Below are 13,034 nucleotides of genomic sequence, written 5' to 3'. Positions count from 1 at the left end.
GCTCCTTCTGGTGCGCGCAAACATTTTTTGGCAGATATATGCTAATTAGCTCCTTTAAATGTTGTATGCTATTGTGAATGTAATGGATTGTCAATTTGAGAGTTCAAAATCTATTTTATTTTTTTGGGGTAATTTTTATTTATTTATTTATTTTTTTTTTAGCCAAGCCTTAACGCTAGCCATCTTGCAGTCGCGGTAGCACAAGAACCATCCAAGGGCCGTTTGCTGCTAAAAACATCCGCCAAAGCCTTTTGATAATTAATCATTCAGGACTGAAGGTTCCATTTGTGGAGAATGTGTCCATTTGCCGCATGGTCGAATAACTGAATAAGTCAACAAAAACAATGAGAGAGGATTTGTTCTTGGCTCAGCCATTTCTCAAAATAACCCTCCTTGAGGCTAAAATTGATACGAGAGAGCGAGAGGAATTGCGGCAAGCCGACTTGGTGTCTATGAAATAATAAAGATGGAACACGACGGTCATACTTTCTTCAGCGCTTGTGTTTTTGTAGCATCGGAACGGGTATTAATAAGCCTTCTCGATGTCTCGTTCCTGAATCTTTTTACTGAATGTCGACGATAGCCGTGGGGCGCAAGAGAACCGATCAGGCTGGGATGATAAATTTTGAAACTCCGGGAGTCGATGTGAAAAGACTTTATAAAACACTCCATAATTACATCTGGTCCTCTGTGTCTTGTCAGCTCTAAATGAGAAAGAAAATGCAAACTTGACGAGAAGAATAATCTTTAACGCATCAAATGAACAAAAGGAGTGAATAGATGCAGAGTTAGTCTGGAAACAAAATGCAATCTTCGCCTCAGAGGTGGAAACGTGTTCTCCAGGGAAAAGACAAAAATGATAAATCTCTTTATCTAACGGCGGATGTTTTTCTTTGTCGACTCTATTATATTACGGATGAACTGCTTAGGATTTATAAATAAATTGTAATTATGACAATATTTTTTTTTCATTGTTATCTGAAATGGCTTATTAGCTCCACAGAATTATGAAACAATCTTTTCCTGCATCGTTAGCAAGACGCAGACAAGCCAATTTAACAAGGATGTTTGGGTTTAAAGGATTGTTTGAATCTGCTTTCGGAAGTTTTCATTTCTGCATGACCCCCTTGTAACTTTTTCCGTCTTCTAATAATGTGAAATGTTGCCAACACCCTTAACACTCCATGGTGTCAATCATACTTGTTGAAAGTTATTCTTTTAATACTGCATCTGCATAAAATGCGCTCTTCAACAAAAGTTGGCGATATTCAACTTTGATATGAAATTCCCAAAAATGCATCATAACTTCATGTGGATGAAACTTACCTTACGTCAAATGCTTGGTGTGCAGCCAAAAGTTCCCACCTGTAATTTTTTTTTCCAAATGGTACACTTGACTCGTGTAAAGCCTTAGGTTCATCCTAAAAATCAATAGAACAATTTTTTTTTTGTACAACCGTACGATCACGATGAGATTTTGACTGAATAATTAGTGGATAGTTAACTACTTTATTTTGTAAATTGTGTTGAATTGATTGTGGCGGAATTTGTGGCCACTATTTGACTGCATCCAGCAATCTCAACTACTTTGCCATCCATAGCAGGACAACACGACCTTAGCCACTGTATGTAATGTTAAAAGTTAACAAAAAAAAAAACACAACGTCTCTGGCCGACTGACATTGCTGAACAAAAACGAGCTGCTCAACGCCAAGCTGTCTGAGCTATCTCCCCGCAAGTGTTTGTGTCATACTTTGCTTTCAAAACGGTCTCACCTCAGTTGTGTCTATCGTCTTCCCCTAAATCAGTGCTTCTCTATTATTTTCTGTTACCGCCCCCGAGCAAGAAGAAAAGAATTTGCGCCCCTCCCCACCACCACCCACTCTCCGCCGCAACTATAAATAATATTTTCATTGCAAAAAAAAAAAATTCACTGTAGAGTTAATACTCGCGGTGTAAGGAGAGCGCCACTGCCAACTACTGGAGTGGATGTGCAATTACACTTTATTGTAGTACGGCGGGGAAAAAAAGCATGTTCCCCCAGGAGGTTCCGCCCCACTATTTGAGAAGCACCGCCCTAAATGGAGGACCAAAAGTCGTCAAAAATCTTGCATCTTTGTTGCTGCGCAACCCTGAATTAAACATCACATAGCTTCCTCCTCACCTCCTGCTTTTCCTCCCTCTCTCCTGCTGACAGCTAAACACTGAAGCCTGCACCCTACTGATTTTCATCAAAATGACATGGATCACACAATTGCTCGCTGGTCTTATATCGCACCGAAATGTAAGGCACGGTTGGAAAGAAGAAATAGGAAGCTGAAATGGGGCGACACGTACAGAATTATCTTCGAGACTTTGGAGAATTAACGAAGAAGGTCAGTTAGATCTACTGCGACCTATCTGTTTCTTGAAAACTAATATGAGCCCTTTGTAAAGTTGACCCGTTTGGTTTCTTCACCTTCAGCTCTCGCACGACATGTCTTGGCAACTTGAGCGGACTTAACACAATTAATACGTGCAAAGTGGGGCCCATCCGTAAATGGACGCAACGTGAGGGCTGTGTTCGCTACAGGAATGCCCGACCCTGTTTCTGCATATCTGCTTACAGTTTTTATTCCTGCCAACTCCTTCTCCTCCTGCTGGGTCACCATCCTGCGTCTGGACAAGTGACCAATTTCCAGGCATGAGTCCTAAAGTGTAGAGGAGGCCAACTTTGAAAAGAAGGAGTACCCTCTATCTTTGAGTCAGACTGTGTAGCGTAGAGTTGGATTCATTTTGCCGAGTAAGTGCTCGGAATCGACCACACATTCTATTTTTTACATCGAAAAGTCCATCAAGAGCTATTCCACCCTTGTTGATTGTCAAGATGACTCACAGGTGGCCTATATTTTTTTCAAGTGTTCTAAGATTGTTTGTCACTCTCAAAATTAGACAAACTAAGGATTTGCCTGACAATTTTTCTCGCATGGCATTACAGTTTGATATCGTTATTTTGATGTGTGGGGAATTTTGTCAGCACCGTTGCTACACGTATACTGGGACCAAAATTCGACCTGGGAATAATGAACGTTGGCTGTCATCGTTGGGGATTGGCCTCCCGAAACTCACTATGACCACGACGCCCCTGCACACTGTCACTTCTGCGACGTTAATAAAACTATCGCCGTCATCCACTTCAAGCATGAACGATCAACTGTCGCACATCCCATTATCGAGATGTCAAATGTTAGAAGCGCTAACGTTTTTGTATAGTCTTTCATTTCCTCACTCAATGAGAATCGATAACGAATCGGTAGTATCGATAATGAAATTGGAATCGCTTGATCAATCAATACTCATCCCTATTAATAACTTTTAATACGTTTTTTTGTTTGAAAATGACCTTTCAGATATGGTAGGATCACTTGTCGGGCAAACCGGTCCGTATTCTTTTTAGAATTTAAAATCGATTTTTTTCCCGATAATTTGTTGCAGGGTCAAATTATTGCAACTGTCCCTGATGGCGCATTGTGGTCGTCCATATTAGCGGAATAAGCATTGTCGCTGACTTGATGTTCTCGATTGACCCATGTAGGGTTTTAGTCCAGCTTCCAGCCGCTGCTCCAGCCCCGTAATAACCTTGAACCGTATAGAAAGTGGAAATAAACGGATAAAGATGTGTCAGTTGGCATCAGTTTGAAACATGTGCCGCCAACAGCTGCAGGACATAAGTTGAACGACTCAAACACAGTGTGAGCTGTCAAGTCGCGGCTCTCCGACCGTCCGTTTTTTGAGGGAGTACTTCAGCTGTTAGCTTTGACTTCTTCGCAGGTGATTTTACGCTTGGAAAGTAAAAGTAACACATCGAAAATTGTACAATGAATGGACAGCTTTAGTCTGGATTTTTCCGGCGGGAGTTAGTGAAAGGAGTTGAGCTGACTGAGATTGAGAATCAGTCTAGCAGGTGGAGGATCATCTCTGCCCAGGTGGGTAATAAAGCTCTTCTTACTCGGGTTTATTTTGGCTTATAGTGGTGGGAGCATTTGTCGAATTGAAGGCTCAGCGTTTAAAATCTCTGATCAACCCTCAGATATACTCACGCTTAGCCATTGCCTTTGGCGGCAAAGGTTCTTACCTTGTGATGTTGGGCCGAAGAGAGAGAGCAAGTGGCTTGTAAATCTTTTTTCTCTTGGGTAGTGGTGCAGAGTTAAACACGTCTGCTGCAGATAGCAATCAATTGTTAAAACACGGCCCTTCTGCCTGTCGTGAGCAGCGAGCAGGGCGAAGGACGGCTGACCACACGTAACGTGATTTGATAGAGTCTGGGGTTAGTGTGCACGTTTCAAAAATAATTTCACATTATGGGGTTCATTGCCTCAAGACGAAACGGGTTAACAAGCCGACCTTGGAAACTTCCATCGGAGGAAAAAAGGATGTTTATGATGTATTGTTGCGATGTCAGATCAGCACCTAATTTGTTCTCTCGTTTCTATGTGATTTACATCTAAAACAAAAGCTCAAAGCGGATTTCTGAAATAGTCAGGTAGAACGCATGCTGCTTAAATGCAATCTGCAGGATTTGTTGCTCGGATTTTCAGAAAAAGAAACACATTGCGCAATTGGTTTGAGTATTTAAAAGTATTCTACCTCTTGTATCGTTGCACATCAAGTTAACATTCAAATTCGAATACTGTAGTATAAAAAGGTGAAATGATGAAATGTCTTGTATAAAACAATGACAAGTTGTTATTACACCATAACAAACATTTAAAAGCAATTTACGAGTATATAAAAGTACAGAGGTGCCTTGAGATAAGAGTGACTCATCTTACAAGTATTTCCACATACGACCCATCATTCCACCAATTATCTGCTCTGATTTGTTAGAAAATCTTTGCGATACAAGCAATGTATGCTGGCAGTAAACTTGTCCGCAATTGACAAAAAGCAGCAGTTGGTTAGCGATTTTCCCAAAGAGAGACTTCAAGCTATTTATTGCCAAACTCAGGTGGAGTTCACTAAGCATGGCTAATAAACAATGTGAAACGCCATAGACAGGCTAATCAATATCATCTATTTCATGTGTGGGCAAACTACGGCCCAGGGGCCACATGTGGGCCGTTAAACGTTTTAATCCGGCCCGCCGAACTTGAAAAGAAATTAAATAAATAAACCTTGTTAATGTTTTATTTTCTCAAAACTGTGGTTTTTCAAAGACAGATATTTTTTTGGAATGCTTTTGTTCATTTTCATTTATTTTTTGTTTTTCTCCGATGAGGTGAGGTTACCAAAACATTCCCTCCATCCGCTCCTGGTCCGGCCCCTCTGTCAAATTTTAGAACCCATTGTCGCCCACCAATCAAAAAGTTTGCCCACCCCTGATCTATGTGATGGCGTTGAAACTTTATAAGCACTGATTATACAAACACAAATAGTGGCGCAAAACATGTAGACAGACAATTTAACAATCCACAAACATTAATGGCATTCCTATTCATTTCAATAGGGAAATATATTTGGAGATATGAGTGATTTGAGTTTCAAGCATGGAATAGAGCTCCTATCTCAAGGCAACACGGTCTAGCTAAATAATTGATACTGGGAAAATATTGTCTGATCTGAATATTCACTCAGTCGTAGTTGACTCTTTCTTCCAGTCTGTTTTTCTTGTCTCTAAATAGCAATCAATAGTTAGAATCTGCCCGGCGTCAAGATAGACACTGCATATAGCCGCAATTCGGAGTTGATGGTGCTTTTTCATTAAAGCTGACACCAGTCTAAACAAAGCAAGCCTATTTCCCTGCCACCAGACAAACACAGTCTCCATAATTGTAGCAGATAAAAGAGAAGCAGGAGGGAAAATTGACTTTCACGTAATGGGGAATCACTAACTCGAGACCACTCTATTTTTTTTTTTCTTCCAGCACCTTTCTGTGAAGGCTGGACGACGTTAATATCTTGCCACTCGCCATGATTTGTCAATTTCTGCTCCAATTATCTTAATTATCTTGCTCGGTAATAGCCATCTCCCATTTGTTATCGATCCACCTTTGTATCCTGCTGCCTATCTGTCAATTTTTCCGACTGTCAGTTTGTAGGTCGGTCGGGTTGTTTTGTTGGAACTGGGGTTTTTGTTTCATGAAATAAATAAATGATATCTGCGCAGTGGAGTGGAAAGCATAACGAATGGCAGTTGGAGAAAAGGCAATTTAGGGAGAAGTGCTCTGCCCTGCTGAAGGAGCAGAATGTGTTTTTTTTTATGGTGAAGTCTAACCAATGCATTACAAAACACATCACCGGAGGTTTATTGAAAAAGCCAAGTACCCTCTCACTTCCCTCTATGAAAATGGACAACATTATCATGGCCTACATGGTTAGGCTACGACAGTCACTTTCACTTGGACTGCGGGGAGAGGCTTTTTTTATTGCGATGGCATGCAGACATTGAAGAGCGCCAGGTGAACGGCGGAGTAAGAGGTGGTTGCGTGGCAAATCACTTACATAACAGAGGTGAAGATGTTTCACAAAGCGCAGCGTGTGGCAGACCGCAGACTGACACACGGCTTCGTTCTTCACAGCAGGTGTTACTGTGCATATTATAATATAGTCATCTAATAAAATGACACGATAGTTGCTGTCCATATTTCTCTCAGACTCTCAAGACTACTTTTGAGGGATTCCATTCTCAGATCCTTTCTATTCCAATTCAAATTTGCATCGGAAAAACATATGCATTAAAATTTCTGCCGCTATATCGATTCCACACACCGGTAATTGTGATATCCGCAACCTGGAAGTCATCGCGACTTCCTGCTCCATACAACGGAAAAAGTTTGACCGCTCTGTCATAATTGGATCCAAAACGGCGACATGTAAATGACTTCTTTGGCATGAGTTTTGTCGTCTGTAGATCATGGCATCCAAACGAAGATGAACGGTAATGACCGTGGAAGAGAGAGTGAAATGCATGATACAAAGTAAAAAAAAAAGAAAAAAAACAAGAAATCGACTGTGGCTCAGTACGATTCCGTAAGTTTACCTACTCCGAGGCTTGACGGACGAAGTACAGCGGCGTAAATGAATGTGTCCTGGAATGCTTTAACTGTTGTCGTGCTAAAAACTTCCCGCTAACTGGACCGCTAATTAGCTGGAAGGCTAGCTCAATAACGCCATCTACGGGCATGGAGGACTTCGAAGCGTCCCGCGGCTGGCTTCAAAAGTCGCTCGACGTCAGCTGAGCAATGCCGTCTTGTGTGGTGAGGTAGAGGAGGTAAAGTTAGAATGTATTTAACACGCCAGGTTCCCTCATCATGATCAGAATTCGTTTCGTTCGTGTGCGGCTCCTCAGAAATGATGACGGCTTTTGCAAACGCTCGATCAACTGCGCAAGCGGACACGTTAGCCAAAGCATCAATGATTTTTTTAAAAAAATATATATTTTTCTATTCTGTTTCGTTGCCTGTGTCGTCCATTCAAAATTTAATTAATTAACTTTGGATCATTTGGTGCAATTGAATCCCATCCGATGTAACCATTGCTTGAATACCAAGTAGCGTGCGTCGTGGAAAGCTGAATAAAGTTGTGGCATAGGAGAAGAGTGAAGCCTTTAATTCTCTCTGTTATTCTCCAATGTGGCCGTGTGGGTCATTTGTGAAAAAGCAGTATAGTGGGTATAATACGGCCTTGGATAAAGCGTGAGTCTCAGTTCAAGGGGAATGAATGACAGACACTGAGGCTTTATTATATTAACACTTGGAGCCTGAGAAAATCGGCCTTTCGCTACAAAAAGTAGGTTCACGTCAGTGCAACATTGTTGCCGGCATACACCATGGGAAGAGAAAAAAATTAGTTTCCATTAATTGAAGACGCTAAATCAAAGGTGAGCGAAACTTTTTGATTGGCGGGCCACAATGGGTTCTAAAATTTGACAGAGGGGCCGGACCAGGAGCAGATCGATGGAGTGTTTTGGTCACCTCACCGCATCTGAGAAAACAAATACATTTAATTTGAAATCAGAATGAACAAAAGCATAACAACAAAATATGTTTTTGACACACCGCAGTATTTAGAAAATAATACATTAACAAGGTTTATTCATGTCATTTTTTTTCAAGTTCGGCGGGCCGGATTAAAACGTTTAACGGGCCACACGTGGCCCCCGGGCCGTAGTTTGCCCACCCCAAAAACATGCAAAATGGTAGGTGAATTGAACACTCTAAACTGCCACTTGGTGTGATTGCAAACTACGGCCCGGGGGCCACATGTGGCCCGTTAAACGTTTTAATCCGGGCCGCCGAACTTGAAAAAAATTAAATGAATAAACCTTGTTAATGTTTTATTTTCTAAATACTGTGGTTTTTCAAATACATATATATTGTTGTAATGCTTTTGTTCACTTTCATTTCAAATTCTGGTCCGGCCCCTCTGCCACATTTTAGAACCCATTGTAGCCCGCCAATCAAAAAGTTTGCCCACCCCTGGATTAGATGATTCGTAAATCTACCAGTTGACTGACAGCTATGTATTTGTTTCTTCTGTCAGAAAATGTGCATCAGCGTATGCCGCAGGCCAACGCATCAAATCTGCCAAAAATAATGATAATGACATGTCGACCCTGCCGAACAACCTGCAATCCTACTTGATAGCGTGATATAGTCGGAGAAAATCCTACCGAGACATTTTCTCCTGGTCATTATGGTTGAACTCCGTTTTAGGGAGACATGAACTGATGAGAGTGTGACTTGTGGGCGTATCCCACCCAGCGGAGGTTGGAGAACTCGTACAAAAGGTTTAGTGGCAAAAGCTTCAAGGTCTCGGTTTGGCGATTGGACTGCGGATGAAAACTAGAGGAAAGAATAATGGAATTGCCCCAGGTCAAGGGGAGAGAAGTAATGAAATGCAAGCAAATGTGGAAAGTGATGAGGTTGCTGTGACATCTTTTTGCTGGCACACATACAGCCGACAGCAATTATTTCCTTGATGTTCTTCTTAAGCCTGGGCCAACAGAACATCTGAGAGATGAGGAATTGAGTCCCGCTGAATCTCAGGTGACAATGCTACTTGGAACCAAGCCCCTCTGAAGAAGCTCAGGTCGTAGCGGAACGGCAACAAACCCGTTTATTCCTTGGGCACTCTTCGGGGACTTGTGCCTTCCTTGCTTCGCTGGTGACGCTATCTCAGAAAGCTCACAGGTTTAGGTCAGAAAAAAGGAGACAAACAGAGTAAAATGAAATTTACACAACACAGGAGTAGAAACAAATACTAAAGATGGGGGGGAGGAGGGATTACGTACATGCGGGAAAGCGAAATGGTGGCGGAGAAAAAAATAAATAAATCACACGATCAAACGCGACAATCTTCCAGCGGCGAGCTCTCATCTTTCCAGCGTTTAAAAACCTAAATGATGATGATGATGATGATGCAGAGAGCAGGTGTGCGCTGGTTTGTTACATTCCCTGTGTTGTTAGTAAATCCATGACCACGGAACAAATTAATTTAACTTCCAAGATGTTCTTTTTGGAAAAAGCGTTTCTCAATTCGAACAAATTGGAGGTCGGCCAGCATCCCGAAACATATTTTGGTCATCCATCGTGGTTTTAATTGCAGCATTTATATATTCTGACCGACACATTCACTTATTTATCCTCAATTTTTTTTTTTTTTTATAGGATGACTTTTTGTGCAAATCTCAGACATCCTCTTGGAGTAATGACACCAAAAACATGTCTTGGCACGTGTAGAGAGTAGCAGATGCATTCTTCTGTCAGCTCCTGCAGGACCGATAAACATGCTGCCGCATGTACGTACATGACAAATTCAACTGAGAACAACGTTAAGCGTTGACCTTCCGGTGGATTTTTTACAGTCTGTCAAATATGTTGTTAGCCGGGCAGAGAAATGTATCTCCAGAGGAAATGTTACCCAAGGTACACGATAAAAATTCAGTAAACACTTCTTGATGCATATATTAGGATAACGCCATAGGTGTCAGAACAGCTTAATTTAAATATGCATAGAATTCCAGAAAGGTATTTGCGACAAGCCACTGACTGGCTGAGGATTTACCTAAGTCGAGAAATGCATTTCTAAATGGCATGTTTTGAATTCCAAAACGAGTCTCTGTCACGTATGGTTGGTATTCAACTTTTGCTTGTTGTACAATTTCATTTTTCCATGCTATTCGCCTTCGACTGTCTCGATTTGGCTTCATTATTGTCACAGCAGTGTGCAAAATTGCTCTTTGAAATTCAAAAGGCGGTTCACTGCAATACATAGTCCTTACCTTTTATCGATTATCCTTCAAGTGGTTTTGACAGAGACTCTTTGGAGAACTCTGAAACAAAATTAAAACCAAGGAGGAAGAAGTTGTGGGATTTTCTATTATGGGTGACGTCTGTCCGTCTGTCATAACTTACTGAAAGCAAGAGAGCGGCGGTCCAACCTTTGTCTGGAGTCCTTGCATGACCACATAAACAAGAAAAACTTGACAATACCGCTTGAAGGAGCCTCACAGCTATGAGCAACAAATTTGACTTGTTTCGTGTTTTATTATGGACACACTCATGCAGCTGAAGAAAACATACCTTGCTGTATTTTTGCTCACGGGATTATGCAAGCATTAATTTACCACTCAAAACTGTATGAAAATAGAATATTGGCCCAGTTTGTTGGTTGAATGAATATTGCAACGTCTTAGCAAAGGTTAACAGAACGAGTGGATGTGAGACGTTTAAATTGCAAAATGGGTTAAATTACCAGAGATGAGCACTTTACCATATTTTGCTGTTCCGTCCTTTGTTATCCCTTCACAACCTGGGCACCCTTCCGTCATCGTCCATCCATCCTTAGTCTTTTAAAGCACTTCTGTCCTTGCATTTCAGCAGTCCATAGCCCCCCCCCCCCCCCAAACAAAAAAGTGTCAGCAGAGGCTTCATAATTCATAAACATTATTTAAAGATCATTCTCCGGCTAATTTCCTATTCACGTCCACGTACTGTAATCTCCGGATGATAAAACACACTTGATGAAAAGCCAAAATTGCTAAATTCAGTGATTAAAAACAGATTTCTACATTCATTTGCTGCTTCGGACTAAAAATTGCGGGTCTACGTGTTATTAAATGGGATATTATCTATATTTCAAACTCCCGGAGATGCTTTTTACCCTGCAAAAAACACAACAGCTATAGTGACAGAGCGTTCCGGAACCTTTCTCAGACTCTCACACTAGACATATTCACAGATGTGTTCGGATCGAGGTCGCACTGTAGAGATGGCTGTATTTATTGCACTTCATCCTTTTGCTCAAATTAAACGCAACTTGAGACGCTTATTTTGGCTCTCAATTGCTTCTTCACAGATTTTCCCCTCTAGTTTCTCTCTCTCTCTCTCTCTCTCAGTTAAACAAGCTATTATTCTGCCACAATTATAACATAACCAAAATGTCCAAGTTTGTTCCTATTTATTGTGACACTTTTTTTTTGTGCTCGCTCACTCTCTCTGTCTCAAATACACACAAACATATGAGATGCAGGCATGGCCACCCTCTCTGTGGGATGCTTTCTCACCAGAAAAAAGAAAAAAAAAAAAAAGTGAATGTCGAGAAATTGGCATGCAGCAAGCATGGAGCAGCAAAAGGCCAAGGGGCGAACAAACAAGTATAGCCTGATGAAATGGAAAAAACAAGTACGGTACAATCTGTCATTGATTAATTGATTGCATTTGTGTTAATAATTCATAATTTACTACGATACAGTAATCCCCATATTCATTGCAGGGTTTAGTTGATGAAAAATTTTTTTTTAAATAATTGATCCCTTAGTGTTAAATACATTTTAACTCATGAAAAATTCTTTCTTCATCCATACATACATTTGTTTTATCGTTCAAAGCTTAAAATACCTCTCCCAGTAATCACATTGAAACCCTTTTTTTAAACTCATAAATGTATTTCAACACAGGCAAGGCAAAACACCTTTTATGTTGAACAAAAGAAAAACAAAAATGTTACTGCGGTACTGCGATAGGTCGTGTTTGACAAACATGGAACACAAAGACGATAGAATGCACAGAGTGATAAAACGGGAATAAAGACTTTTGGATTAACAAATATTTTCTATTTGTAAACATCATCAGTTTTCCGCTAAGTCAAATTCCAGCAGTTTAATACACGATAGCCCATTTGTGGTAAAGTCACAATCAGTGTGCTTGTTTAATGAATGTTTTTGCAACTTTCCCAAACGCTGCAGCAATGGCATCAGCAGAATTGTTGCAGACGCGTGCCAATGTTTTCACTCCTTTTAATTATTCATTAAAAGCACGCAGTCTGTTTGCTGAGATAAGACGCCGGCTCATTCGCATCGTCTGCAGCCCTGTGAGCAGCATGGCGCGCTCTGTGGGCTGCGTTTTCTTGGAAACAACTTGAACTCAGCTGGACTTGGACTAATTCAATTCAAATGTCTGATATTTTCAGTTTGACCGGGTGACTCTACTCTTTTTCCAGCAATGCTTTGCCAATTTACCTTCCCTGTTGATATTGCAGGATTGGGATTTAAATTGCGTTTTTTTTTTTTTGGTAGACTGAGAAACTTATATATTTATATATATATATATATATATATATATATATATAATTTTTTTTAAATTTATTTTATTTTATTTTTTGAAAATAGAAGGTTTTAGGCAGCCCCTCTTAAGGTTCACTTTTGAAAATATATGTTCGCCAACTGGAACATAATTGCCAGACAATTCCCATAGACCGTAAACGGATCCCACATTTTGAAACACTATTTTACAACAACGTAATTCAGGGAGGCGGACAAACCTTTGAAGTTTTGATATCATTTGACCATCTTTCGTTGCAACGTTGTTGCATTGTGAGTTGATTTGTTGCGTTACCAGTGGATTGTGGCTAATTCCCTGTTCGGAACACCGGATCGATATCAGATACAGACTCTCCGCACTTGTTTTTGAACTTCATTGTTACTCGCACTTTGTGCTGAGCAACTGTCACATCGGACATTAAAAGTCATCTCCACTGATTGCCGTTATCTGCTG

General features: G+C 40.7%; 1 long non-coding RNA gene across 6 annotated transcripts in view; it reads left to right on the top strand.

Annotated features, from left to right (window-relative positions):
* Window positions 1-13,034, top strand: part of LOC148326086 (uncharacterized) — a 117,297-nt gene that overhangs the window by 39,963 nt on the left and 64,300 nt on the right. For 3 of the 6 annotated variants that reach the window (XR_015846189.1, XR_015846192.1, XR_015846194.1), the window contains 2 exons: window positions 2,198-2,375; window positions 2,465-3,325. The exons of the other annotated variants lie outside the window; for them this stretch is intronic. This is a non-coding gene — a long non-coding RNA (uncharacterized LOC148326086). Of the gene's footprint in view, window positions 1-2,197; window positions 2,376-2,464; window positions 3,326-13,034 lie in introns of those variants that run through there. 6 annotated transcript variants of the gene reach the window in all.

Source organism: Idiotropiscis lumnitzeri, chromosome 12 (genome assembly GCF_059441095.1).
Source record: "Idiotropiscis lumnitzeri isolate Australia: NSW breed Sydney's pygmy pipehorse chromosome 12, RoL_Ilum_1.0, whole genome shotgun sequence".
Lineage (NCBI taxonomy): Eukaryota > Metazoa > Chordata > Actinopteri > Syngnathiformes > Syngnathidae > Idiotropiscis > Idiotropiscis lumnitzeri.
The sequence above is the reverse complement of the archived record's forward strand: the minus strand, read 5'-3'. Positions and strand labels throughout refer to the sequence as shown.